Source organism: Polypterus senegalus, chromosome 9 (assembly GCF_016835505.1).
Source record: "Polypterus senegalus isolate Bchr_013 chromosome 9, ASM1683550v1, whole genome shotgun sequence".
Lineage (NCBI taxonomy): Eukaryota > Metazoa > Chordata > Cladistia > Polypteriformes > Polypteridae > Polypterus > Polypterus senegalus.
The window spans coordinates 48,135,884-48,163,194 of record NC_053162.1 but is presented as its reverse complement, the minus strand read 5'-3'; the positions used below and the strand labels follow the sequence as shown (position 1 = coordinate 48,163,194).

Here is a 27,311-nt window from a genome sequence, read left to right as displayed (position 1 = left end):
CAGTAATATAGGAATTTGGAGTGTTGTTTTATGCCATTTAAAGTTGCTGATGACAAATATGATAATATTTTTTATATCTTATTTTTGCTGTTGGTTCTAGCCCTCCAAACAATGAATTTCAAACAAAAGCATGTGGGGTATCAGTTTTGACTATTTGAAGGTCAGTGATTATGAATATTATGTTATTTTTGATTATCCTTTATATATTTTTGTTATCCTTTACTAGGGATCTACCTCTCTATGGACTTCTTTCAGAATTTTGTATTACAATTGAGACTATTTAGGCTTTAAACATTTAAACTGAAGCACACATTTTAATATTTCTCATATTTGACACAACTGTCTGTTTATTATGTACTTCTAATTCATGAAGTAAATTGTTACACTATGTTATTTCAGACTCATTTCCTTAATTGGAGTCTTTCTCTTGCCCCTGAACTTCAGACAAAGAGGCCAACTCGTCTATATATAATTCTGAAAAGGAACGACTTCCTGAATTATAGTTTAAATTGCTCACTTTGGTGCTAGGGTAAAAACTGAGGTAGCTATACTACCAAGAAAAATGCTTATGATATTCAACTACTTAATCTTATATTTGTACTGGAGGAAGTGCCCGCCTATGGGCTCAAAAAGAACTACAAATCCCATCCACACCCTCGTTAGTACTCGATTTCTCAAAAACGCTCTATCTTTTCATTTGGCAGATATGCCGAACAAGCCACTCGCACATGCCCATTCCGCGCAGTGTTCATTGGGTAACCAAGTCAACGGTGTATGACATAGAAGGGCATTCATAGAAATGACGTACTACAAATCCCTATGTGCACTTGACACGGAAGAGCGACTGACTCTCAACGAGCATGCGCTTGTGACTTTAGGCGGGCGTAACGCTGAAGGCTAATACACCACCCCTAGTAGGCCGCGGTTGCTCGCTGTTCGCCATAACTGGGAATCAGGGGAAGCTGGTGTGACTGCTAGGTAAGTTACGGATAGTAACTTAATTATTTGACTTTAGTTCCATTGGCTTTTGTTTTAGGGCTATTTTAGAAGATGCACAAGTGCGAGCTAGGAAGCGTTATTTTTACTTAGATTTTTGGATTGAAGACTCGGTTCTTTCATTACTAATATAGATTTCACACAGTGGGATAGAAAGAAGTGTGTAGACACGCCCGCTTATTTTGCGAATGTTTTGAAAGTGATCGTTTCCCTACGTTATGAAAGAGACCGGTGTGTTGCGCTGCATAGTGCTAGATAGTCTGGGGGTGGGGTGTGGTTCGGGCAGTTTGAGGAGTAGGTGCAGGTTTATTTTTAGCAAAGCACGAAACGCTGATGTGCTGCTAGCATGGGGTGGACAGGCGGGTGAGGCCGACGAACGTGACAAGGCATGCCATTATCAAAATGAAGTGTTCTACTAGGTATCACGTGTGTTTTTAGTTCCTCAGTTACAAGATGGGCATGGGATGATCAACTGCATATACCTGGCAGGTACCACCAAAAACATTGTAGTTCATAAAACATCATAAAATCTTCTAGTACTCGACATGTCAAGCTCCACTACACAACGAGCAGGGCAGTGTTTCCGAAGTTTTAATTTGGCCAGGGTTACAGTATGTAGACCACGCCCCCTCAACCTCTCTTACAGACGATGATACCATGTGTGAACGTTTCAAGCACCCTTCAAGGTTCCATAGGCAAACATGTTTTTAATAACGTAACAGTATAAGGAATCACCTATTAATGATTGCTAGCTGTTATAAAAAAAAAAGTATATAAGCACAACACAGTAGTTTCTATTCTCTTTTGTTATTGTAAGTTTGTATACTTTCTGGTCAAGGAGCATTTTTTATATTAATAGGGTCATATATATTTATTTTTGTTGGTTAATTTGTTAGCCACAGAAATATGTTGATTTCAGGGAAGAGTAAGTTATTCATTCTAACAACGTTTTCTGTGCAGTGAATAAATTAATATACTGCGCACAAATAAGATTCAAAAATAAAAGCAGAGAGAGCCCTCATACAGAAGTAATTGATTGGATGCATTGTTGGCAGTTTTGAAAAGCATGTTAGAGAAGTTTACTAAGTAAAGAAGCTTTAAATGAAATAAACTCAAATGCGAAGAATGTCAAATAATGGATTGTAAAGGAAAATGTAAGCTATTTTAAATAACCTTAAACTGCTTTTTTGTTTCTTATATGCAATTGAATTAATTTGTGTCCTTCACCATTGTTTATTTTAAAAGAAAAATGAATAGCTAATTTTATAAAACTTAATAAAGTTTATTATGCTGCTTGGTTAGTTTTAAGATATTTGTATGCTATGCTGCTTGACTTCAAAATAACCTCAAGATATATCTTAAATATCTAGTATGAGAATAACACTAATTAGAATTTATCAAAGATTTTCGATCTGATGCAGTATAAGATGAATATTCTTTTTTGATTCAACAAATAGCAGGACTTAATTTAAATAAGAAATAAAACAACTATTGGTTAAAATAAAACATTTCTAGCAAACAGAACTTGCATTGGGTTCAGTTAAGTACTCTGGCTTTTAAATACAGTTGTGATTTGTAGCAATTTTGTGCTTTTAATACTATTTAATATTTTTGTTTTTAATGCAACATATTGTTGGATGACACATCTTCTCAACAGGAAGTTTTTATTTATTTCCAGTTCAGTTACTGACTTTATTTAAAAGTGAACTGAAACAAGCTTGTATGTGTGCTTTTATTTTAAAATACAAATGAAAATTATTTGGGTGTTAAAACAAAACTATAAATGATTAATATTCTAAAGAATCAATACCATTTGACAAATTTCCATTTTATTGTGCAGAAAAGTATAACTCCGATCCATACAACATGTACAATGGCTTACCCTGCTATCTGATCTCCAAAGGTCAATCGAAAAGACAATGTCCCCTCCAGGAATTATACAGTGTACCAGAAAATTTGTATTCCTTCACTTTGAATCAGTCATAAGAGTTGGTAACATCAGGTACACCAAAGGAACATGAACAAGTTGTTACGCAAATGAGTAGGAACACTCGAGTATTCCACTATAAAGTACTATGTGCATTAGTTAAGAGTTAGAAAATTGGGAAAATGCTACTGTTGTTGAGAGACTGGTTGATGAAAAATTTGAATATATAAAAAGTGAAATATATGAAAAAATATGAAAACTGGTAATCTTAAGGGTTGTACGGAATTTTGCCATCAGTAGCAGAAGAAGCAGAAATAATTCATCCATAATATGGGACCTATTTGTATATCTCTATCCCTACTGTTGGTTGCTAAAAGTATTAAGATTTCGTATAAAACAATTTAGTCTGTAACACTGTTGAGGAAATGCATTATTGGGAAAAAAATACAATAACAATACAATAACAAAATCAATATGTTGATTTTATTAAAATATTGCTTTAATTGTATTACTGGTTTAGGAATACCATACACTCATGTGAAAAAGTAAGTACACCTGATGGAAACTCTGCATGAACAGGCAAATGTTAGATTTTCATGCAAACAGTACATAAAGATCAAGGTTAGACAGTCAGTCAGTCAGTCATTACCCAACCCGCTATATTCTAACACAGGGTCACGGGGCGTCTGCTGAAGCCATTCGCAGCTAACACAGGGCGCAAGGCAGGAACAAATACCTGGGCAGGGCACACACACACACACACACACAAACAAGCAAACCCACCCATCTAGCACACACTAGGGACACACACACACACACACCAAGAACACACTAGGGACACACACCCACTCACCAAGCACTCACCAAGCACTCACTAGGGACAATTTAGGAGGAAACCCACGCAGACACAGGGAGAACATGCAAACTCCACGCAGGGAGGACCTGGGAAGCAAACCCAGGTCTCCTTACTGCGAGGCAGCAGTGCTAACAACTGTGCTGCCCTACAGATCAAGGTGATATTCTCAAATGACACACAAAAGTAATGTGGTGTATTCATTCTCATAATCTAAGTTAACAAATTTGTAGATTTGTGATTTGTCATGTGGTAAAAATAAGTACACCCCTACACTTATCAAAGTTTAAAATTCATAAAATTACAATTAGGTGTTCAAGATTAGGTGCCAATCATTCTGTTTTAAACCACAGATATCTAAGGTCTGGTGTTTTCTTAGCTACTGACATGTCTGGTGTCATCAGGCCAAGATCAAAAGTGCTCTCTAAGGCCCTCAAAAAGAATGTCTATGAGTCTTGCAAGGGATTTAAAGAGATCACCAAATTGTTTGAAATCAGTCATTCTATTGTAAGGGAGATCATCAACAAGTGGCTTAGATTTCAAATCGGGTTGAGCGATAGCCAGTTTTCCAAATCGGCAATAAATCTTTTTAAAATATTGTGAACATGATATTATTGTTTATACTTGGAAAAAGAGTCACATTTAAATTAACTGCATTTTATAATTTTGCCACATGGTGGTGTATATGCACTAGAGTTGGCTGTATGTACAGTCATATGAAAAAGTTTGGGAACCCCTCTTAATTCTTTGGATTTTTGTTTCTCATTGGCTGAGCTTTCAAAGTAGCAACTTCCTTTTAATATATGACATGCCTTATGGAAACAGTAGTATTTCTGCAGTGACATCAAGTTTATTGGATTAACAGAAATTATGCAATATGCATCATAACAAAATTGGGCAGGTGCATAAATTTTGGCACCCTATCAGAGATATTACATCAATACTTATTTGAGCCTCCAATGAAAATATAACAGCCTCTAGACGCCTCTTATAGCCTTTGATGAGTGCCTGGATTCTGGATGGAGGTATTTCTGACCATTCTTCCATACAAAATCTCTCCAGTTCAGTTAAATTTGATGGCTGCCGAGCATGGACAGCCTGCTTCAAATCATCCCATAGATTTTCGATGATATTCAAGTCGGTGGACTGTGACGGCCATTCCAGAACATTGTACTTCTCCCTCTGCCTGAATGGCTTTATAGATTTCGAACTGTCTTTTGGGTCATTGTCTTGTTAGAATATCCAACCTCTGCGTAACTTCAACTTTGTGACTGGTGCTTGAACATTATCCGGAAGAATTTGTTGGTATTGGGTTGAATTCATCTGACCTTCGACTTTAACAAGGGCCCCAGTCCCTGAACTAGCCACACAGTCCCACAGCATGATGGAACCTCCACCAAATTTGACAGTAGGTAGCAGGTGTTTTTCTTGGAATGCTGTGTTCTTCTGCCATGCAAAGTGCTTTTTGTTATGACCAAATAACTAAATTTTTGTCTCATCAGTCCAAAGCACTTTGTTCCAAAATGAATCTGGCTTGTCTAAATGAGCATTTGCATACAACAAGCAACTCTGTTTGTGGCGTGAAAGCAGATAGGGCTTCTTTCTCATCACCCTGCCATACAGATGTTCTTTGTGCAAATTGCGCTGAATTGTAGAATGATGTACGGATACACTATCTGCAGCAAGATGTTCTTGCAGGTCTTTGGAGGTGATCTGTGGGTTGTCTGTAACCATTCTCACAATCCTGCCCATATGCCGTTCCTGTATTTTTCTTGGTCTGCCAGACCTGGGTTTAACAGCAACTGTGCCTGTGGCCTTCCATTTCCTGATTCCATTCCTTACAGTTGAAACTGACAGTTTAAACCTCTGAGAGAGCTTTTTGTAGCCTACCCCTAAATAAACCATGATAGTGAACAATCTTTGTTTTCAGATCTTTGGAGAGTTGCTTTGATGATCCCATGCTGTCACTCTTCCGAGGAAAGTCAAAGGGAAACACAACTTGCAATTAACCACCTTAAATACCTTTTCTCACGATTGGACACTCTTGTCTTTGAAGTTTAAGGCTTAACGAGCTAATCCAACCTATGTGGTGTTGCAAGTAATCTGTATTGAGCAGTTACATGCATTCAAATAAGCAAAATTACAAGGGTACCCAAATTTTTGCACAGCCAGTTTTTCACATTTGATTTAATTTTATACAACTAAATACTGCTTCACTAAAAATATTTCTTCGGAAAACACCCCAGTACTCAGATGTTCCTAGGAAATGAAAGACATATCACTGTTATCTTTTTTGTTGAAAGTAGAGTAAATTATTATGCAGGCTGAGAGGGGTTCCCAAACTTTTTCATCTGACTTTATGGTCAGTTGTTGCAGCCTGTTACAAATGCCCCAAAATTGGAAAACTCCACAGTTCTTAAAATCGAAATTTTTCCGTGCTAAATGAATCAAAAAGCATTATTTTGTAATAGTGTGGTCATTTGTTTATAAACATGGAAATATCTTGGACATCTCGCCAGACAATGTTAATCAAAACTTGACATTTTAAATAAAGTATAATAAGAACACACAAATAAATAGAAGACGTTAAGCTACTACCTCAGCAGGAATACTACTGTCAAATTGAAGCTTAAAAGAATTTTGACAAGTCTAGCCTTCATACCGTAGCTTGTAAAACTAGATGAGATAGCTCAATTAAGTAACAACTGTTATACCAACATTTCTGATGATTCATTCACCAGCCTATGTATTCTTAACCAAAAAAACAAGCATGTTGACTTTCTCTGGTTTGAAAATGGAACACTGAGGTGTAACTGTTTGCTCTGCTGTACTGAAGACCCATTCAGACGATACGCTAGTTGCACAAAGCACAGATAATTTAGTGCTAATTTGGCTGTCGGTTTGGATAGTCTTTCATTGTTTTGCAACCAAATAATGTGGTCCTCTTTGTCACAAATTAGATTCTTCTGCATAGTTTCTCTTTTCGGTTGTGACCCTTTCCTCTAATGTTAGTGATGCCCATGATGAAATTCACTTTTCCAAGCAGACTGCCAAGAAATTTCTTTTTTTTTTTTTTTGGGTGGTGACTCTGGTTTACGTTTGTCTTCATTTCCAACTCTGATTGACACTTCTGCAGTGACAGAGAAGTCAGCTCCTGCTGTATTTTATCCTGAGTCTCTAGAAGTTTGTTGCTATGATTGCTGCGGTAGCACTGATCCAAAAAGGTGGCAATGCACATCATTTCCTGTGTTGCATTGCTGTCATGCATTGCATTAAGTTTGTTGAGCACACCAGCTTTAATATCTTGGGTAAATTCGGTCTCTCCCTCTTTGGCAACAAGAATGTCATTTTTAACACTAAAATCCCTGAAGCCTACGAAACAACTTGTAATCCCAGGACACCTTAAATTCCATTGCACCTCTCCTCATCAGCATCCTTTGTTTTGCAATTTTGTCGATCAGCGCAAGCAGCCTGCCATCCCACCCCCCCTGATGGAGTTCAACTCTGGCAAAAAGTTCTCCCAGCTCTTTATCTGCATGTGAGGTACCTGGAGTTGTATAGGGTAAATAATGCAGTACAGTAATCCCTCGCTATATCGCGCTTCGACTTTCGCGGATTTTATATGTAAGCATAACTAAATACAGTATATAACGCGTTTTTTTTGCTGCTTCTCTGGTTCTGCAGACAATGGGTCTTTTTACTTCCTGTACATGCTTCCTCAGTTAGTTTGCCCAGTTGATTTCATACAAGGGACGCTATTGGCGGATGGCTGAGAAGCTAACCAATCAGAGTACGCAGTTAAGTTCCTGTGTGCTGAATGCGGTGTTAACCAGGAAGTCTCGTCTTTTTCATTCCGCATCAACGTGTTTTGCTGTGTAAAGAGTTAACTTTTGTGTTTATCTTTGTGCATAGTCAAGCCCTTCATTAAGGGTCCAAAACGATCTGCTACTGCTTCAGGGTCTGTGCCCAATCACGAACAGAAGATGTTAACGATTGCCGAAAAGGTAAACGTTTTGGATTTGTTGAAGGAAGGGAAAAGCTACACAGCTGTAGGACGCCATTACAGCATCAATGAGGCTACGATTCTTTTTATTTAAAAAGTAGGAAAGGAATATAAGATCTACGGCCGCAGTGTCCTTTTAACCAGGGTGCAAAAGGAGTTGTAAGTGGATGTAATAAGGCAGTAGTCTGGATGGAATTTGCTTTAGGGATTTGGATTGAAGAAGAATAACGGCGCTGCTACACAGTTGCCTGAAGTGGCTCCTTTAGAAGGGCTGTAATGCTCTCCTTTGTTGTGCAGTAAAATTAAACTCATCATTATCAGACAAGTCATCGTGTCATTGTTGGTGAGTAACCATAATTAATTTTCTACTTGCAGTACTTAGTACATGTACATACATTTAGTGTCACTGTACACACATTTACTGCCTACAATTTTTCTTGCATTGTACGTATTTATTGCTGGTGGCCTGTCTATCATAATGGCTGTAACATATGTGATATTGGTGTCACTCGATATCTTTAAAATAATATTTAGGTTTTACTGTATATAAACAGTGTGTTTACATACATAATTTCAATGAATCTTACCTAATATCTAAGAGAATACAAAGGGATTATGCTGTATAACTGTGCAGGGAATATTTATAAACAGTGTGGGAGAGTTTATAAGGGCTTAAAATATATAAAAATAACCATACAAACATATGGTTTCTACTTCGCGGATTTTCACCTATCAGGGGGGGTCTGGGACGCAACCCCCCCTATTGAGGAGGGATTACTGTATTTCATTATTTGAAGCACATACATTTCATGTGTTGTTCCATGTCTACATCAATCTGCGTAAGTGTAGGATGAAAGGAAATGCGAGGCAAGAAATGCTGAACACATACCTAAAGCAGAAACGTTTTTCCATGTTATACTAATAATGATGTGAAGTGCATAATGTGTGAAGACTTTAGTCTAAATATCAAATAAACCTGCACTTTTATTGAAGAATCTAACCAAAGTTAAAAAAAAAAAAAAAATCATTCAGTTTACATGTTGCTGTCAATGAGTTACAAACCCAAGCTCAAATGTCAATTGACAGAAAGTTGATATGTATTCTTGAATGGTGCAGAGGTAAGAACTGCAGCTTTATAACCAAAAGGTTACGGGTTCGAGTCTGGGCGCTTCACGTTTTGATTAGTGAGCTGCTATTATTATTACTTTAATAAAAACATACATTTGATTTGAGTCGGTAACACCTGGTGTAAATTTTGGCTATTTGTAAAAGTTAGCACTTTTTAAAATTTTTTTATTTTATTATTCAGTTTTATTCTCTGACGTTCACATGTTACAACGAACTTGCCTCTCCCTCTCTGAGTTGATGGCATTTATCTCCATTCTTTTCAAAAAAGCAGCGATGATCACGGTTGGTGTTGTGTTTGATGCCTGCTCAGAACTATTTGTTGTATTGGCAATCAAAGATATGATGTCCCGTGACCACTATCAGACAGTACAAAGGCAGATCTATAACAACAGAAAGCTTCTTCACAGCTCTTTAGCTGGCTAATATACTGCTGCACTGCAACACAACTCTTCGTGGCACCATAAAGTGTGATGGGAACTTCCACCTGTAGCTATAGTTAATTTGGTACACAAGCAATTTGTCACGCTAGTGTTTAGATCTGGCAATGCCATGCTGACGGTGTATGCGCCCAAAAAGAAGTCTGTCTGCATTTTCAGTACCATACATCATATCGTGGAGTACAGACAAGATTGAAGGAAAAAATGTTCAAATGACAACTCATGTTCAAATGGCGTAGCATTTTCATGTATGAATGTGTGTGCATGCGAGAGAGGCAGAGACAGATTTGACCTCATTCAAGTGGTTACTGGATTATAAAATAAACACTAAGGTATAACAAAGCAAGTGTGCTTTTATTCAAGAATAAAACTGAATAACTAAAAATTCAAGTGACAACAAGAAACTAAACAACAGTGTGACAATTTCCAGCTTGGCATTCTTTTCCCTTTATTAATCTCTACCACCCAAAGTGCTCAAAGCAGCTGTTATTTACATATTCATGTCAAGTCTCAACTCAGAAGGCACATCATTTACTTAATGTTTTTTTCTTTTACTCCCCATTGCCTCTTCATTTCAATTACCAACAAGTTACCGTAATGTGTGACTTGTCCAGCAGGCCACATTCAACTTGAACTGAAGATATTTCCTCTTTTGTGAGCTGTGTGAAAACACACTTGTGATTTTGAGAGACACAACAAGAGTGTGGTCTACAGTGGGTACGGAAAGTATTCAGACCCCCTTCAATTTTTCACTCTTTGTTATATTGCAGCAATTTGCTAAAATCATTTAAATTAATTTTTTCCCTCATTAATGTACACACAGCACCCCATATTGACAGACAAAAAAAAAGAATTTTTGAAATTGTTGCAGATTTATTAAAAAAGAAAAACTGAAATATCACATGGTCCTAAGTATTCAGACCCTTTGCTCAGTATTTAGTAGAAGCACCCTTTTGAGCTAATATAGCCATGAGTCTTCTTGGGAAAGATGCAACAGGTTTTTCACACCTGTATCTGGGGATCCTCGGCCATTCATCCTTGCAGATCTTCTCTAGTTCTGTCAGGTTGGAAAACATAAACGTTGGTGGACAGCCATTTTTAGGTCTCTCCAAAGATGCTCAATTGGGTTTAAGTCAGGGCTCTGGCTGGGCCATTCAAGAACAGTCGCAGAGTTGTTGTGAAGCCACTCCTTCATTATTTTAGCTGTGTGCTTAGGGTCATTGTCTTGTTGGAAGGTAAACCTTCGGCCCAGTCTGAGGACCTTAGCACTCTGGAGAAGGTTTTTGTCCAGGATATCCCTGTACTTGGCCGCATTCATCTTTCCCTCGATTGCAACCAGTCGTCCTGTCCCTACAGCTGAAAAACACCTCCACAGCATGATACTGCCACTGCCATGCTTCACTGTGGGGACTGTATTGGACAAGTGATGAGCAGTGCCTGGTTGTCTCCACACATACCACTTAGAATTAAGCCCAAAAAGTTCTATCTTGGTCTCATCAGACCAGAGAATCTTATTTCTCACCATCTCAGAGTCCTTCAGGTGTCTTTTAGCAAACTCCAAGATAGAACTTTTTGGCCAGTTTTTGCATGTTTGTATTTGGTGCTTTTTGCAAACACACCCATAATTGTTGGTGGTACCTGGGACTGAGTTTTGGACTGCTCGCGTAAAACTTCCAAACCCGAACTCGATGTCTGATTCGCTGTGCTTCTCTTTGTGAATTCAGGTGGGTGATGTACTCTGAGACGAGAGTATAGATTTTTTATGTTGCTGGCTTTTGCTATTATTTCCTTCTGGCAAATGTGACAAGTGACTTCATTTAAATTTGCTGGCTCTCCTTTTATGTCTGGCTTAAAACCAAAAAACTGCCAAATAGCAGCGTTAGTTTTCTTTTTTGAAACCAAATCAGCTATCTTTAAATAGTTGACTAGTGATTGCTAGTTCCTAGTTAGCGTGTTCATTTTGCCTAAATTTGGACATTAACAGCATTTTTTTGAGCATGCGCAAGTCAGCATTTGCCGATCATCAAACCAAAAATATTTTAGGTCCCAACAGTAAATATTGCAATTATCAGTGATGGCGAACCTTTTAGAGACAGAGTGCCCAAACTGCAACCCAAAACCCACTTACTTATTGCAAAGTGCCAACACGCCAATTTAACCTGAATACTGAGGTTTTAGTTTAGAAAAAACAACTCATACATTAACATCTTTTGTCTTAGAAGAAAAACACAATAACAGAGCTTTCAATAATATAAGCAACTTTTTTATTGACAGGTAAAGTTTGCATTTGGCATGCTTTTGAACAATTAATGTGTTTTTGCTGTTGTATGCATGGTGATAATTTGTCTAACCTTGGCTTATACTTTGTAAGTTTGAGAGCAACACATGCAACACTCAGGTCATCTGTTAGTGTGTTTTTGGTGTCAGATTTGATATAATTCAAAGCTGAAAACAGCTGCTCACACGCATAAGATGATCCAAACAAAGTAAGGAAAGCAGTCCCAAATGCTTTCATCGACTTAAAATTATTTGGCATAGAATTCCACACTTTATCCATCCATCCATCCATCCATTATCCAACCTGTTATATCCTAACTATAGGGTCACAGGGGTCTGCCGGAGCCAATCCCAGCCAACACAGGGCGCAAGGCAGGATACAAACCCCGGGCAGGGCACCAGCCCACCGCAGGACACACACACATGCACAGACTAGGGACAATTTAGGATCGCCAGGTCACCTAACCTGCATGTCTTTGGACTGTGGAAGGAAACCGGAGTACCCAGAGGAAACCCACACAGACACGGTGAGAACACGCATACTCCACACAGGGAGGACCCAGGAAGCAAACCTGGGTCTCCGAACTGTGAGGCAGCAGCACTACCCACTGCACCACCATGCGGCCCATTCCACACTTTATGAATTTAATTTTCAGAACTAACTGTGCTTTCCTTTGCCATCCCTTCTATCTTCTCAAGTGTTTCACGCAGGTCTTCCCTATTAACCTTCGTTCCTGTTCTATCTCCCTTTTTTTTTCCCTTTCCATCTGCCTTGCACTTCTATTATATATTACGGGGACGTGGATCAGGTGTGGAGATTAGCAGCTCCCGACAACAATTACATATGCGGACGACTCCTCACCTGTGGACTTAAAAGTGGACCACCCGCATCATAAAGCTCCCAGGAACTGCTCCGGCTGCACTACCACACACCCCTCTTCATTATGTAAAGCACTTTGAGCTACTTTTTGTATGAAAATGTACTCTATAAATAAATGTTGTTGTTGTAAACCGCGAGTGTGGTGATTATCTATTAAAACTGGCCTTTTCGATTTTGAGCTGTGGACCCACTATACCACATGCCTTCCAACCTAGCTCCTTTCCAACCCCACCACAGGAATCACCTTCGCCACAGACTCAACAGGCTGCCATCCGAGCCGCACTCTCACGCCGCATGTGAGCCTCCCGCCTTACACCAGATAGGAGAGGGAGGAAGCGCTCCCATTGGGCTGCTGGGCAGAGGGGCGTGTGATGTGAGAAATGTCCTCAAGTGCGCGTGGAGAGAGGGAAGGGAGCAGCCCAGCCCCGCGTCCCTCTGGCTTTCTAGTAACAAACTCTGTGCTGGGGTGACGGCACGTGGGTCCACAGAGAGGGCCACCACTGGCAATGATAATACTGCCGTATCGCCCAAGCCTAATTTCAAACAATTGATGATTTGTCCAGGACTGACTGGCCCAGCAAATTCATCCCAAGAGCTTTTGATACTAAAAAGAGTCCTCAAGAGCCCCAGAATTTAATTGCAAGATCTGCAAGTAACTCTTGCAGCAGTTGTGTCCAAATGTATGCATCTAAAATTGGAAAGGGAATGCAAAAATGTGATCTTTATGCGAGGTGGACCTGAAAAAAGTCTTTGCTGTCCAAAAAGAAAACTAAAAAGCAAGACTACAGTTTGACTTTGAACATCTAGGCAAAGGCCAGAACTTCTGGAACAATGTGCTCTGAAAAGATGAATCAATGATTGTGGACATAGTAACAGTAGGCATTTTTGACACAAACGAAAGACAGCATGTTCGGAGAAGAACCTCATGCCATCTGTGAACCATTGTGGTAAAAATGTTATTGTTTGGGATTGCTTTGATGTTACAGGGCCTGGGCAGCTTGAAGTCATTGAGTCAACTATGAATTATGCCTTCTATGAAAGTGTGCTTAAGGAGAAAGTGAGGCTATTTGTCCAGAAGTTGAAATTGAACCAGAAATTGAACTTTTAACATGATAATCATTCAAAGCAAACTAGTAAATCAAACCAAAGAATGGAGGAACTAGCCTTGCCAAAGTCCTGATCTGAATCCCATTCAAATGTTGTGGGGGATTTGAAATGGGCATTACATGCAACAAAACCCACAAACATCTTGCAACTTCAAGAATTTTGTATGCAGACTGGTAGACAATTATGCAAAATGCTTATTAGACGTTATTTCTACTTAAGGGGGCAATACGAGCTTCTGAGGCCAAGGATATACTGTACTTATTTTTTTCTCCAGTAGACCATTACATCTGTTGATATTTTTCTTGAATACCTGATTTCAATGCAATTATATTCTTATGTTTTTATTCAAGTATATCACCTTTATCTGTGGGCAGTTTTTGCATGAAGATCTACTCAATGCTTTTTCAAATATATTTCCATTGTGTACACTTACTTTTTCTCATGATTGTATATTATGCAACTGTATTTATTTCTATTGCACATTTTTTTTTTTTTATTAAAACACTATTTTATTGCCATTACTTGGGAGTTACGTACGTTTTTTTGGCATCACCATCGGATTATAAAGAAAAGCAATATATATGCTCTGCACTGACACCTCTTCTTTCTTACCTTGTGTCACCTCATACATGCACTGGAGAATTAATGTTATGTTAGAAGTGCTCCTGGTAGAAAGTATTTTATTATTAATGTGGCGATTCAGTAAAAGAGCTGGTAGTGTTTTTTTTCTTTTTCTTTTTTGTTGTCACCATATGTACATGATAAAACTGTCAAATTAGAAAATAGAACATTGCCAAGTGAAAATTGGCAGCAAAGTGATGTCTTATTTGTTTTATTAGTCTAGTTACGTTTTTAAAGGTGAGAACAAAATGGTATTGTCTTGATTAAGTTCTGCATTGGACTTTATCAACAAAAAAAATACATTTGAATATACACTCACCTGCACTAGTCATTTGCATGTTCTGTGTAAAATAATTTAGCAACATTCTACCCATAGGTCCTCATTAACATTATTATTTGTTCTTGAATTAAGAAGAGATTACATGAAAATGTATTTTTGTGTATCCATTCTTGGAATCAAATGTTTAAGCTTTATAGTGTACTTGTAGGGCTGCAACTAGTGATTATTTTAGTAGTCAACTAATCATTCAATTTTTATCTGATTAGTCACGATTATTTCATGCCTGACTATTTTGATGCCTGCGATCTGTGGTTGCACATCTTGTTCTGGGCTCCAGTGCATGTCTTACCTCATCTGCTCACATCTGTCCACATGTGAATGTCATCCTGATGTCTCTGTATTAACACGATTAAAATTAATAATAATCAAATTAAAATAACAACCAGTGAAACATATGAATGTAAAAATAATCAATGTTTTTTATTAGTGTGACCATCACAATAAAAAAGAAATACATTAAACAATACAAACTAAAGTGCACATAGTCTTTAAACAAAAAAGTGCATTTAACTTAACCAAAAATGGCCACTGGGGTGCCTTTAACCAAAAATGGCCACTGGGGTGCCTTTAACCAAAAATGGCCACTGGGGTGCCTTTAACCAAAAATGGCCACTGGGGTGCCTTTAACCAAAAATGGCCACTGGGGTGCCTTAAAGTCCAAAAGTTTAAATAAAGCTTTAATACAAATAAAATATAAAACAGTAATGTGAAGTTTATAAAAGATTCAGTTCATATATTCCTGATTGCAGTGCAGGAATGTGAGCATTTCGACATGCTGTGGTGTGAGGCTCCCTCTCTTCTTTGAGACAATGTTCCCAGCTGCTGAGAAGAGTCACTCAGAGGGAGTAGAGGTAGCAGGAATACAGTGATCCCTCGCTATATCGCACTTCGACTTTCGTGGCTTCACTCCATCACGGATTTTAAATGTAAGCATATCTAAATATATATCACAGATTTTTCGCTGGTTCGCGGATTTCTGCGGACAATGGGTCTTTTAATTTATGGTACATGCTTCCTCAGTTTGTTTACCCAGTTGATTTCATACAAGGGATGCTATTGGCAGATGGCTTAGAAGCTACCCAATCAGAGCATGTATTACATATTAACTAAAACTCCTCAATGATATACGATGTGCTTCTCGCGCGGTGCTTGATTGTTTGCTTTTATCTGTCTCTGTCACTCTCTCTGATATTCTGTGCGCCTGACGGAGGGGGTGTGAGCAGAGGGGCCGTTTGCACAGAGGCTGTTTGCCTAGAGGATACGGGCCCTCCTCTAAAAAATGCCGCTTTATCGCGGTGCTTCGGCATACTTAAAAGCCCAAAAGCATGTATTGATTTTTTGATTGTTTGCTTTTCTCTCGCTCTCTCTCTCTCTGACATTCTCTGGTCCTGACACGCATTCCTTTGAAGAGAAGATATATTTGCATTCTTTTAATTGTGAGAAAGAACTGTCATCTCTGTCTTGTCATGGAGCACAGTTTAAACTTTTGACTAAAGGGTGTTATTTCATGTCTAGAGGGCTCTAATAATGTTAACAGTGTGGGAGAGTTTATAAGGGCTGAAAATATATAAAAATAACTACACAAACATATGCTTTCTACTTCGTGGATTTTCATCTATCACGGGGGGTTCTGGAACGCAACCCCTGTGATCGAGGAGAGATTACTGTACACAAGAATGATTTTGCAGACAGAGAAAGATGTTTTAATCATCACACTTTGGAGGAAGTATTGTAGTTTATCACATCATTGACTATATTATGCCAAAATAAAAAATAACAGACTAAAATATGTAACAAGCTAATTACTGATATACTCCAAAACACAAGTTACCCAACGTGAGTTAGAGATGGTTTACTATTCATATGAACTCAAATATTATATAAAAAAAGAAAAGAAAAAAAGGGGGGGCTCAGCTACTCCTGTTCACTCTTTTACTATAGCTTCAAACATGTTAGCAAACATAACTGAAGTTATATGCACTTAACCCTTAAACTGCCACAACTGGCTAGAATCTGTTCCCAGTGCAATTTGGAAGCACGCCGAAGCAGAGTATATGCGGTTACATTTGGCGATGTACATTCATTGAACTCTGCAACCGGCTAAAGTTGTTTCTCCATGCAATTTGGCAGCATGCCAGAGTTGATCAATCACTGCGTACAGTGCATCCGGAAAGTATTCACAGCGCATCACTTTTTCCACATTTTGTTATGTTACAGCCTAATGACTATGTTCATGAATTTGTTCTTTTTGGGTCCAATTGGATTTCTGAGTTGCGGTAACTCCTTGCTGGATTGTAGTCATGAATGCTGTAATGTCTGACTTATATTCTTAGTTCAAGTTGGACAGTTCAGAGTACTCAAACTATGAAGAAAAGTTAACAAATCAAGACTTAATCAACAACCCTTTGATTCTCCTTTGTGTTGCACTGCACTTCCATTTTCATCAAGCCTCACTTAAACCCCACTGCAAATGCACACAGTACTACATTTTAGTGCTGGGAGGTATACCGGTTCATACCGAAAACCGTTCTTTATTTTTGTTACGATATGGATTTTTCTTGTACGGCAACACCGGTTTCAATAGCCTAAACAACATTCGGAACGTGGCGCAGCGGGAAACTGTTTAAGGGGGAACCTTTTTTAATGCTACACTGCTAAACACGCATGCAACGGAGTACATGCGTTAGTGGAGGTATTGCGCGGTGAAAATGGACAGAGAACATTCTGAAACTGAAGCTGTAGCAGACGATAAAGTTGAACATGATGACACAAAAGAACTTTTGGCAAAAAAGGAGTCATGCCTTTTGTTTGGAGATAATTTGATTTTAAAAGATCGGCCTTTTCCCTTCTTTAACCTCCTTCTCTTCTATCTTTTCTTTTTTCCTTCCCCCTATCCTGCTGGCCCATAAATATACATCTCCGTGGGCGCAGCGCTTTAATCACACGCCACAGGAAGCCAATGAAGCAATTGAGAACAATCACACCCGGAGACGGACACAGCTAACTGGATTTAAAAACTGGCCATATTTTTTTTTTTGAATCCGTGGACCGGCTATACCACAAATAGCATTATAAATGCAAGTTGCAGTTTTATTGTTTATGTATATAGCTTCGCTTGAAGCAATGTTCATATTACTGCAAATTGCCTTAATGATGGTTCAGTTGGTAAAGATGTCATCACCAAGTTGCACTTGTTTTATTTTATTTTATTTTTATTTAGTGAATACTGTGTAATGTACCTGGGGTTGAAGCCTTGAAGTAATAGTATTATTACTGGAAGTTGCTCTGTTATTTATTTTATTGTTATTATTAATTAGTTTAAATATTACGCAGTTTAATGATGGTAAAGTTGCTTAAAAAGTCATGTGTCAGTGGACAGAGATTGTGAACATTAACAGAAAGTGTATTTGGTTTACAAAAATATTTACTATTTTTTTTTCCTTTTCTAAGACATGTTCAGTGTCATACAACGTTTGAAAAGCACCTCTGGATATTTTACTAAGTCTAAATGCCTCTTTGGATGGTTGAAAATATGTTGTGAAAATTATAGTTTAAGTTGTTTGCAAAATGTGTTCAATAAAAAGGTTCTATATTTTGACTGCAACTGTCATGCAATGTGATTCCTTCTCTTCATTAGTGCCACCCGTCACTTTATGGGACCATGCAAACCTGTATTAATACTTGTGTGCACATTAAAATGTTTTTTTGTACAATTGTCATGACAGTGGAATTCTTAGCCAGTCTACTGCAGTAATTGCAGTGGAAAATGTGGATAACATCCACTCACGCATAGGCAAAAAATACTGTTGAATACCGTGAAACTGGTATAATTTTGAAAAATACCGTGATATGGAATTTTGGTCATTGCACTGAATATGTCTTAGAAAAGGAATAAATAGTAAATATTTTTTTTGTAAACCAACTACACTTTCTATCAATCTCTATCCACTGACTCGTTAGCTATATGGATTGCCATGGCGTTGGTTATCTTGATCCACCGCTTGCTTTTTTTGTCATAGGCAGTACCTCTAGCAAATGTGTCTACAATGACGTCTGACACGAGTGTCCTCTACCTTTTTTAGTTTTACCTGAGGACGTGGAGGGTGCCAATCTTAGTTTCATACATTCATGGTACTCCAAAGCATGTTTGCGGCTAAGGTGGTGCAGCAGATTGCTCATGCTGACACCTCTGGCGACAACTTTAGCTCGACAGCATTTGCAGTAAATAGTTGTTTGGTCCACATTCGACCTTTTAAAACCGAAGTATCTCCAGACAACAGATATGGCTCCTTTTTTCGGCCAAAGTTCTTCTGTGTCATCATGTTCAATTTTATTGTCTGCTACAGCTTCAGTTTCAGAATGTTCTCAATCCATTTTCACCACTCAATACCTCCACTAACGCATGTACTCTGTTGCATGCATGTTTAGCGGTGTAGCAGTGAAAAGGTCCCCCCTTAAACAGTTTCCTGCTGCACCACATTCCGAACATTGTTTTGGCAATTTAAACTAGTTTTACGGTATAAGAAAAATCAATATCATAAAAAAAATAAATTGTTTTAGGTATGAACCGGTATACCTGACAGCAGTACCCCAAACACACTGCAAACACAATTAAGACTTACATGGGGCAGACGTCTGCAGATTGAACACTATTAGTGTTGAGGTTGCCACCTTTAAGCCCCGACGTCAACATACCCAAAGTTGTGTATCACTTGGAGAGAGAAAGGAACATTTTTAAACAAATTACTAACTTCAAGTTCTGTCCAGTATTGATCAAGAATACCAGAAAAAATAAAACAATTGTAAAACTCTACTTAGGAAACTTCAAGTTGTGTGACAGAAACACCTGTCTGTCCACAGCATTTGGTTTCAGAGCAGCACGGTTACATGTTACTTGAGGGAAGAGATGCACATGTACTTTTTTGCAAGTTTCCTCAATTTGGGGAACTGTTCTTGTTGTGTTTTCCACAACTAAAGTCCACCTCAGGTGTCATCATGATCTCTTTTTCTGTGGCACTGTGCAGAGACTTGCCTTCTCTGAATTCCTGTGTTTTTTGTAGCTTCTCGTGTAGATAAAAATAATTTGTCCTGACGGATATTTTTATGCTGCAACCTACTAGATCAGTTTCACTTAAATTGCAATTTATAGAGGAACCCAAATTACTTGCCAATTGCAATATAAAGCCCATGTCCATAACAAGGAAGCTTCTTCCAGTTGTTAATCCATAATGCACTGTTGGCATTAGTCCCACTATCTGTTGTCATGTAAACCATATGATTTTCTTGCAGCAACCATGAATCCAGCTCATCTTTCAGACCGTGTGCAATGATGTTGACTGTGTGGTCTTCTAGAAAGTAGAACATTTGAAAACAGCAGCTTTGGAGTTACCATGTTTTGTCGATGAAATGCACTGTCAAGAAGAGGCTCAGATTTTCAGTTTGACCATAAATTCATTGTTGTGACAAAATGTGAAACTTTCTGCAGTTTATGTGCCAGAGTTTGGCGACATGAATCATACAATTTAGGCAGAGCTGTTTGACTGAAATATTTTCTGCCGGGCAGTTTATATCTTGGGTCTAAAGTATTCAAAAGATGTTTGAAACCATCCCTCTCAACCTCTTTAACTGGTACCATGTCTTTTGCAGTGTAATTAATGGCTGCATTTGTTATTTCATGCCAGGTGTTTTTTTTCTTGCCCTATGGCACTTTTTGCAGAGTGTGTGTGCTTGTATCTTGGGTGATTTAGACCTGTCATGGACAACTGACTCCTGGAGCTTTTTGTATTCATATTTTGTGCGGTGGTTATTTCACAGATTGTGAATGAAGTTAGTTGTCGTTCTGTCTTTAACAGCAAAGAATTTTCAACATTGTTTTCAGACTGCCGTCTTTTGAGCAACTTCAGTCTTTTCAAAGTCAAACCACTTCCATGCGAGTGAGAATGATCCATGTCTTACAATTAAATCTAATGATGTGCATTGCAAGGCTGTTTTTTCCCCTGGTGCTTTTTGCTGACTCATTTGTAGGCAGCTACCCTGGCTTAACTTGTGGTGCATTGACTGTGCAAGCCTATTCACTCACTTTGCGCACGTGCAGTTTTGTCTCCTGTTAGTTACATGAGTCAGTGGATGCATGGACTTTCATGGCGAGATTTTAATTGATTTTTTTTTTCTTCCCAAAGTGAGTGACAAACTCCGTAATTTCAGCATGCACATGGCTGAAACAACAATTAAGATATTATTGTAGACGATACATTTCACAGACTCCTACCACAACCCGGAAAGTTACAAAGACTTAAGTTCTTTAGGAACTTCTATTACCTTTTTGTAAGCAGATTTAAATTTTCTTAAAACCCTAGGAATTTTATGTATAGATCAGTTTTATGTAAGTGGAGATCTTTGCATCTTACCAAATTACTGTCAGATTTTCAGTAATGTGAAACAAATTGAAAGATAAAAGGGTTTATTGTATTCTAAATTACTTTCATTTAAGAATTTATGATTGACCCTAGACACACAGTCTGAGAAATGAGCAAACCAAAATCTTAAAGGAATACTCCACCCAAAAAGTGGGAGGAAAAAAAGCGAGCTACCCCATGTAATTTGTAGTGGTGGCCAAGAAAATATTGTAATCTCAAGTTTACGTGGAGACATTTTCACATCATTTGCCCATCATGGACAAAAGAAAAAACCCTCATGTTACTTGTCCTGCGTAATCCACATGTCAGTTTTTCAGTCTTTTGGTGAAGCCATGCAAAAAGCGTCACTTTTTGCTGAAAGATTGTTACAAATTTACTTCCAGAATAAACAGAAAAAATCAAAAACAGGAAACTAAAGCATGATCGGAAAGGCTTTTGAATTGAAGACCTGTCTGTTGTCCTCATTGTTTGGTCAAGAGTACTGTATGCAATTCAAAAAGTCTTTCCTATGTTGTTTTAGAATCTTATGATTTGCGCTCTTTATTCCAGAAGTAACTATTTAACAACATGTCGACATAAAAGGATGTGTTTTGCATGTTTTGAGCATACAACTGGATAACTGACATAAATTATGCGACAAGAGTAAGACGAGATTTTTATTTTGTTTTTTTTCCCCATGGACTTTTTTCACATTGTTCACTGTTGCCCAATGTTGTTCACAGTTTGGTCCCATTCTGACAGAAGCTTTATGTCATTTCTCCACAAAAACAGGAGATTAAAAAAAAAAATTCTTGTCCATTTTTGAGTGGAACATTCTTTTTAACCCTACAGATTTTCCTTATTTATTCTATCAAAAATAATGAATATTGCCAAACTGTTTTTTGATACAGTCATTCTGTTAGTCCCATGGGTATATTACTGGGTATTCCCATTTAAACTACATTATCCATTGCAAAAAAAAATTAAAATAGCATTAGGGATGTTAAAATACAAGAACTTTCATACACATTTATTACTTTTTATAGAAAATGTTTATCATTTACACGGATATCAATGGCCAATTACAGCATCTCAAAATTGACAGATTTCATTTTCAGTGTATATTTCATGTATTCTGTTGACCACTTGGAAAGCCATGTAGAAGCACTGTGCTTCTAGAACATCTGCAAGGATGACACATAGGGCTCACAATTCGTTCCAGGTAATTGATACCTACTGTAAATGTTTGAAGGTGAGCTTTCATATGTGCATCACACGTTCTCCTCTGTGCCATTAGGATGTCTTTCTCTTTTTCCTGTTCTAGCCTGCTCTCTATGCTCTGTGCCTCTCTTCCTCACTCTGTTACTGTAGTCATGAAATGGGTTATTAAGCAGCTTGTCATAGCAAGCTGATTCTGCTTATTTCTGTTTGTGTTTAACCATTTCATTTCAATGTGTGAAAAACATTAAATAAAAAGGAATTTGAACAGTAGACAAAGTGAATTTTATTCGGCTGTTTAGGCCTATGTAGGCCAGTTCTTAGATTACTTGTATACTAAATATGTTGCACTAAATGTATACATCCCTTCCTCAGAGAACTATTGCGATATTTTTAATTAAAATCATTTAATATTTGTACCACATTTATTTGTAATGAATTTTAATAATATTTGTGTAATTTCACTTTTAAAAATGACACATATTAGTGTCAGTAATTGTTAATAGCTATACATACTAGCTAGCATATCTAAGCTGGTATAATGCAATGCAGAATGCAGACATGAAGGAGAATGTTGCGGAGGATCTCCATAATGCGGAAGAAGCATAGCCAGCACAACTTTGGTGAGCAGCATGCCAGCAATCTCTGCCACAGTTTGAAAGAACAATGCTTGAAGTTACCAAAAAAAGAATTTACAGTAGTTTAAAAAAGAGATTCAACTTCTACTTTATCTTAAAATAATGTTTTCTCTTTTTCACTGTGTATCGTGAAAGTTCTAGAAAGGAAGCAATAGTCACTCTGCTTTAAAAAGGAACATTTCTTTTAAGATAATACTTTTCTTTGGTTATTTCAAAAGTTTATCTTGCTTAGTTATATTAAACATAAAACTTTTATGATCTTTTTTTTGTAACAGTTTAGTAATGCCAATTCATAGTTTTGAATTGCAGAAATCATGCCTTTTTTTTTTAAATCACATAATTTAACCTCAAGTGAGGAAACTCTTCTACTTTTTTAAAAACAAAAATGCTTATGTTACTGCTACTGTCATCACATTATGGAATTACATTATAAATCAGTTTATTGGTCAACCCTTCATCTCACACTAGCTGGAAGAATTAACACTGTTAAGATGAATATTCTTCCTAAACTCCTTTTTTATTTCAAAACATTCCAATATACATTAATAAATCATTCTTTAGGCAATTAGATTCAACAATATCCTCATTTATTTGGAATTCAAAACATCCATGCATCAAAAGAGCGACCCTACAAAGGCAGAAGGCGGCATGGCTCTACCTAACTTCCAGTTTTATTACTGGGCAGCAAATATACAGGCGATAAGAACCTGGACACAAATAGTAGAACATACACTGGCATGGACCGCAATAGAAGTAAAATCCTGCAGTACTTCTTTGTATTCCTTGCTATGTGCTCCAATAAACACACGTTATTGGCAAAATACAAATAACCCAATTGCGCTTCACTCACTTAGAATCTGAAACCAATGTAGAAAGCATTTTAAGACGGAGAAGCTTCTATCTATTCTACTTTTGACACGCAGACTTATTCTGATAAACTGGAAGAATCCAAACTCTCCTCTTTTAAGTCAGTGGGAAACCGATGTGTTATATAATTTGAAATTGGAAAAAATCAAATACTCAGTTAGAGGATCCATACAGACTTTTTTCAAAACATGGCAGGATCTAATCAGTAATATTTTAAAATAAGTTCATGAAGCATAGAGAATTTATTCATTTAGGTATGTTTACAAGCCTTACATTTTACGCTGTTTGGCTTGCTCTCTCTCTCTCAGGGGTGGGGACTGATCTGTTCTTAACTCAATTTTTCTTTTTGTAAAAACTTGATTGCTTTATATGGACTCCAATAAAATTAATAAAATAAATATAAAAAATAAATAAATAAATAAATCAGTTTATGAAATATCATGATTCTGGGTAGGTGTGGTTGATTTATGTTGAATTGTGCTAGTTTGCTCTGTTTCTTGTGATTATCTGGTTTTGCAGAATGGCATCAATATGATGATAGTTTTACTTTGTTCCCATTTGGTCCCAATGTTAAGATGCTTTTTTATCTGGAGAATATAAAATAATAAACATTTGCCTTATAATCTGACAACAGCATTTCTCTCAAGTAGTTACCTACATTTAGTTTATCTAGTTTATAAATAAATATTATTACTGAAGTACTATGCAAATTAACCACGTGAAATATTACTGTTTCAATATGCTGTTTTTCTTGCATTATTAGTTACCGTGTAAAGTTCAAGTTCAAGCACTTTATTGTCATTGTGTAGCACAACGAAATTACTTTTTGTGACAGCCCCAAGGTGCATTTAAAGAAAAGTCAAATAATTCCAAATATGTCATATACAGTGTTAAGTGATCAAGTAACCAGAGCAAACTATTATTGCTCAAAGTACAGCAGCATAAATTGTTATTGCACCTGTTAATAAATAGTGCATATTATATATTGTATTACATTAGTATATTGCGCATTACCAATATAGCTTGTTGCACATGTTCAATTAAAAATGATCTTAGACTGAGGAGATTCAGAGTTCAGAAAGTTTATGGCAGATGGGAAAAAGCTATTTTGTAGTCTGTTTGTGCGTACACGTATTGACCTAAAGCGTCTTCCTGACGGGAGGAACTCAAACAAAGAATTTCCATGATGAGTTTTATCCATGAGAATGTTTTTGGCCCTTCTCACTCAGCAAGTCTTATACAAGAGTTTGAGTGATGGCAGTTCAGTCCCAGTAGTTGCCTCTGCTGTTTTTACGACCCACTGCAGGGCTTCTTTAGCAGCCTTGGTCCAGCTGTTGTACCAGGCCATTATGGAGTTAGTTAGGATGCTCTCTATAGCGCATCTATAGAAATTAACGAGCAACTTCTGGGGGAGGTCAGCTCTCCTTAGCTTCCTGAGGAAACAGAGGTGGTGTTGTGCTTTGCCTGTTATAGCCAAGTTGTTGTCAGCCCAGGACAGGTCCTCTGAGATGGTGACTCCTAGAAACTTAAAGCTGGAAGCTCTTGCTTGCCCCTCCTGAGACGCCGGACGGTGGACCAGAATCTCCTCGAAGCCGTCCGAAAGTCGTTCTCCATGGCCTCTCCAAACTCCTCCCATGCCCGAAGTTTTTGCCTCAGCAACAACCGGCCGCTGCCGCTTGGCCTGCCGGTACCTATCAGCTGCCTCCAGAGACCCACAGGACAAAAAAGTCCTATAGGACTCCTTCTTCAGCTTGATGGCATCTCTCACCACCGGTGTCCAATAGAGGCATGGAACATGGCCCATTCGGACTCAATGTCCCCCACCTCCCTCGGGACGTGGTTGAAGTTCTGCCGGAGGTGGGAGTTGAAGCTACTTCTGACAGAAAAATCCAGAAAATCCAGTAACCAGTTGCATATGGACAGAGAAAGTCCTATTGCTTAGAGTTTTTTGATCAGCTGGTTAGATATGATGGTATTAAATGCAGAGCTGTAGTCAATGAAGAGCATCCTAACATAGGTGTTGGGCTTTTCCAGGTGCATGAGGGCAGCATGTAGAGCCACACAGATGGTGTCCTCAGTTGATCTATTTGACCGATGGGCAAACTGGTGTTGGTCTATATCAGCTGGGATGGAGGCTTTGATGTGGATAATTACCAGTCGTTCAAAGCACTGTGCGATGACAGGGGCGAGAGCGACTGGTCAATAGTCATTAAGATAGGTTATCCTCGTTTTTTTGGGAACAGGTACAATGGTTGTGGATTTCAGGCGCAAAGGGACTACACCTGAGGAGAGAGAGAGAGAGAGAAGTTGAATATGTGTGTAAATACCTCTGCTAATTGGTCAGCTCAGGCCTGCAGCACACGTCCTTGCACATTATCAGGATCTGCTGCCTTTCTTGTATTGATGTTTTCAAGTGCCCGCTGCACATCATGTATGTGTACGACCACAGGCTGTGAGTTATTGTCCTTGTCAAACCGTGCAAAGAAACTGTTAAGTTCCTCTGCTAGGTTGGCATTGTTATTGGCTAGTGTATATTGTACGTCATTTTTCTTTTTGTAGTCCATAATTAATCGGATGCCTTGCCACATCCACTGTGAGTTTGAGTTAGTGTCAAAGTCCTCCTCAATCCGTTATTTGTAGATTAGTTTAGCAGACTTGATGCCCTTCTTGAGGTTAGCTCTGGCAGCTCTATAGGCTGAGGTGTCTCCTAATTTAAAGGCTATGTCCCTTTCCCTGAGCAGCTGTTTGACTTCACTATTCATCCATGGTTTCTCATTTGGGTAGACCTTAATCCTTTTGTTAACAGTAACATTGTACACACAGTAATTAATATATGATAGCACAGATGAAGCATGTGTCTCTAAGTATGTCTGTTGAAAAAATGTATTCCAGTCTGTTTGTTCAAAGCAGTCCTGGAGTTGGCAAATGGCAGCTTCAGGCCAAACTTTTAACAGTCTTGCTAATTGGATTCGTACTGTTGATAAAGGCCTTGTGTGCTGGAACAAGAAACAAAGAGCGATGATCAGACTTGCCAAGGCGGGGGCGTGGAATGACCTTATAGGCGTCTTTTATGTTTGTATAGACGTGGTCTAAGGTGTTTTTCCCTCTGGTTTTACAGTGTACATGCTGATAAAATCTGGGGAATACATCCTTAAGATTCGATTGATTAAAATCCCCACCAATGATAAAAACTGCATCAGGGTGCGAGTTCTGTTGTTTACTGATAACATCAAAGAATTTTTCAAGCGTTGACTTAACACTTGATTAGCCAGGGAAGTATTTTGAGGGTATGACAGCACAAAATTAAATATAAAATCAAACAAGACAAAACATAACAAAATAAATTTAAAGTAAACATATATCAATATCATTAGGAAAGAGAGTGGATATTGTTCCAAGTGTTGACACTCTGAAGTGTAAAAAAGAAAATCTGTATTTCTGAAACCTGAGCATCACTGTCTTTATGCAAGGCAGTGCATTCATTTTGTGTCATCTATAGTTTTTTGTTTTTGCTCTAAGCATTGTAAAACTGTTGAGCAGAGTTGCCATTCTGTCTAATGGAATGTTGCCAAGATGGAGTTGATAGGGAGAAGTTGTGGAATGAAATTTTTTTGTGCATTAGTA

The 27,311-nt window shown here is 38.0% G+C and overlaps 1 protein-coding gene across 1 annotated transcript in view; it reads left to right on the top strand.

Annotated features, from left to right (window-relative positions):
• The first annotated feature begins 854 nt into the window (after positions 1 to 854).
• nutf2 (nuclear transport factor 2) overlaps positions 855 to 27,311 on the top strand; it is an 84,212-nt gene continuing 57,755 nt past the window's right edge. The window contains exon 1 of the mRNA XM_039763085.1: positions 855 to 978. The gene's annotated coding sequence lies outside the window, so the exon portion shown is untranslated. The remainder of the gene's footprint in view (positions 979 to 27,311) is intronic.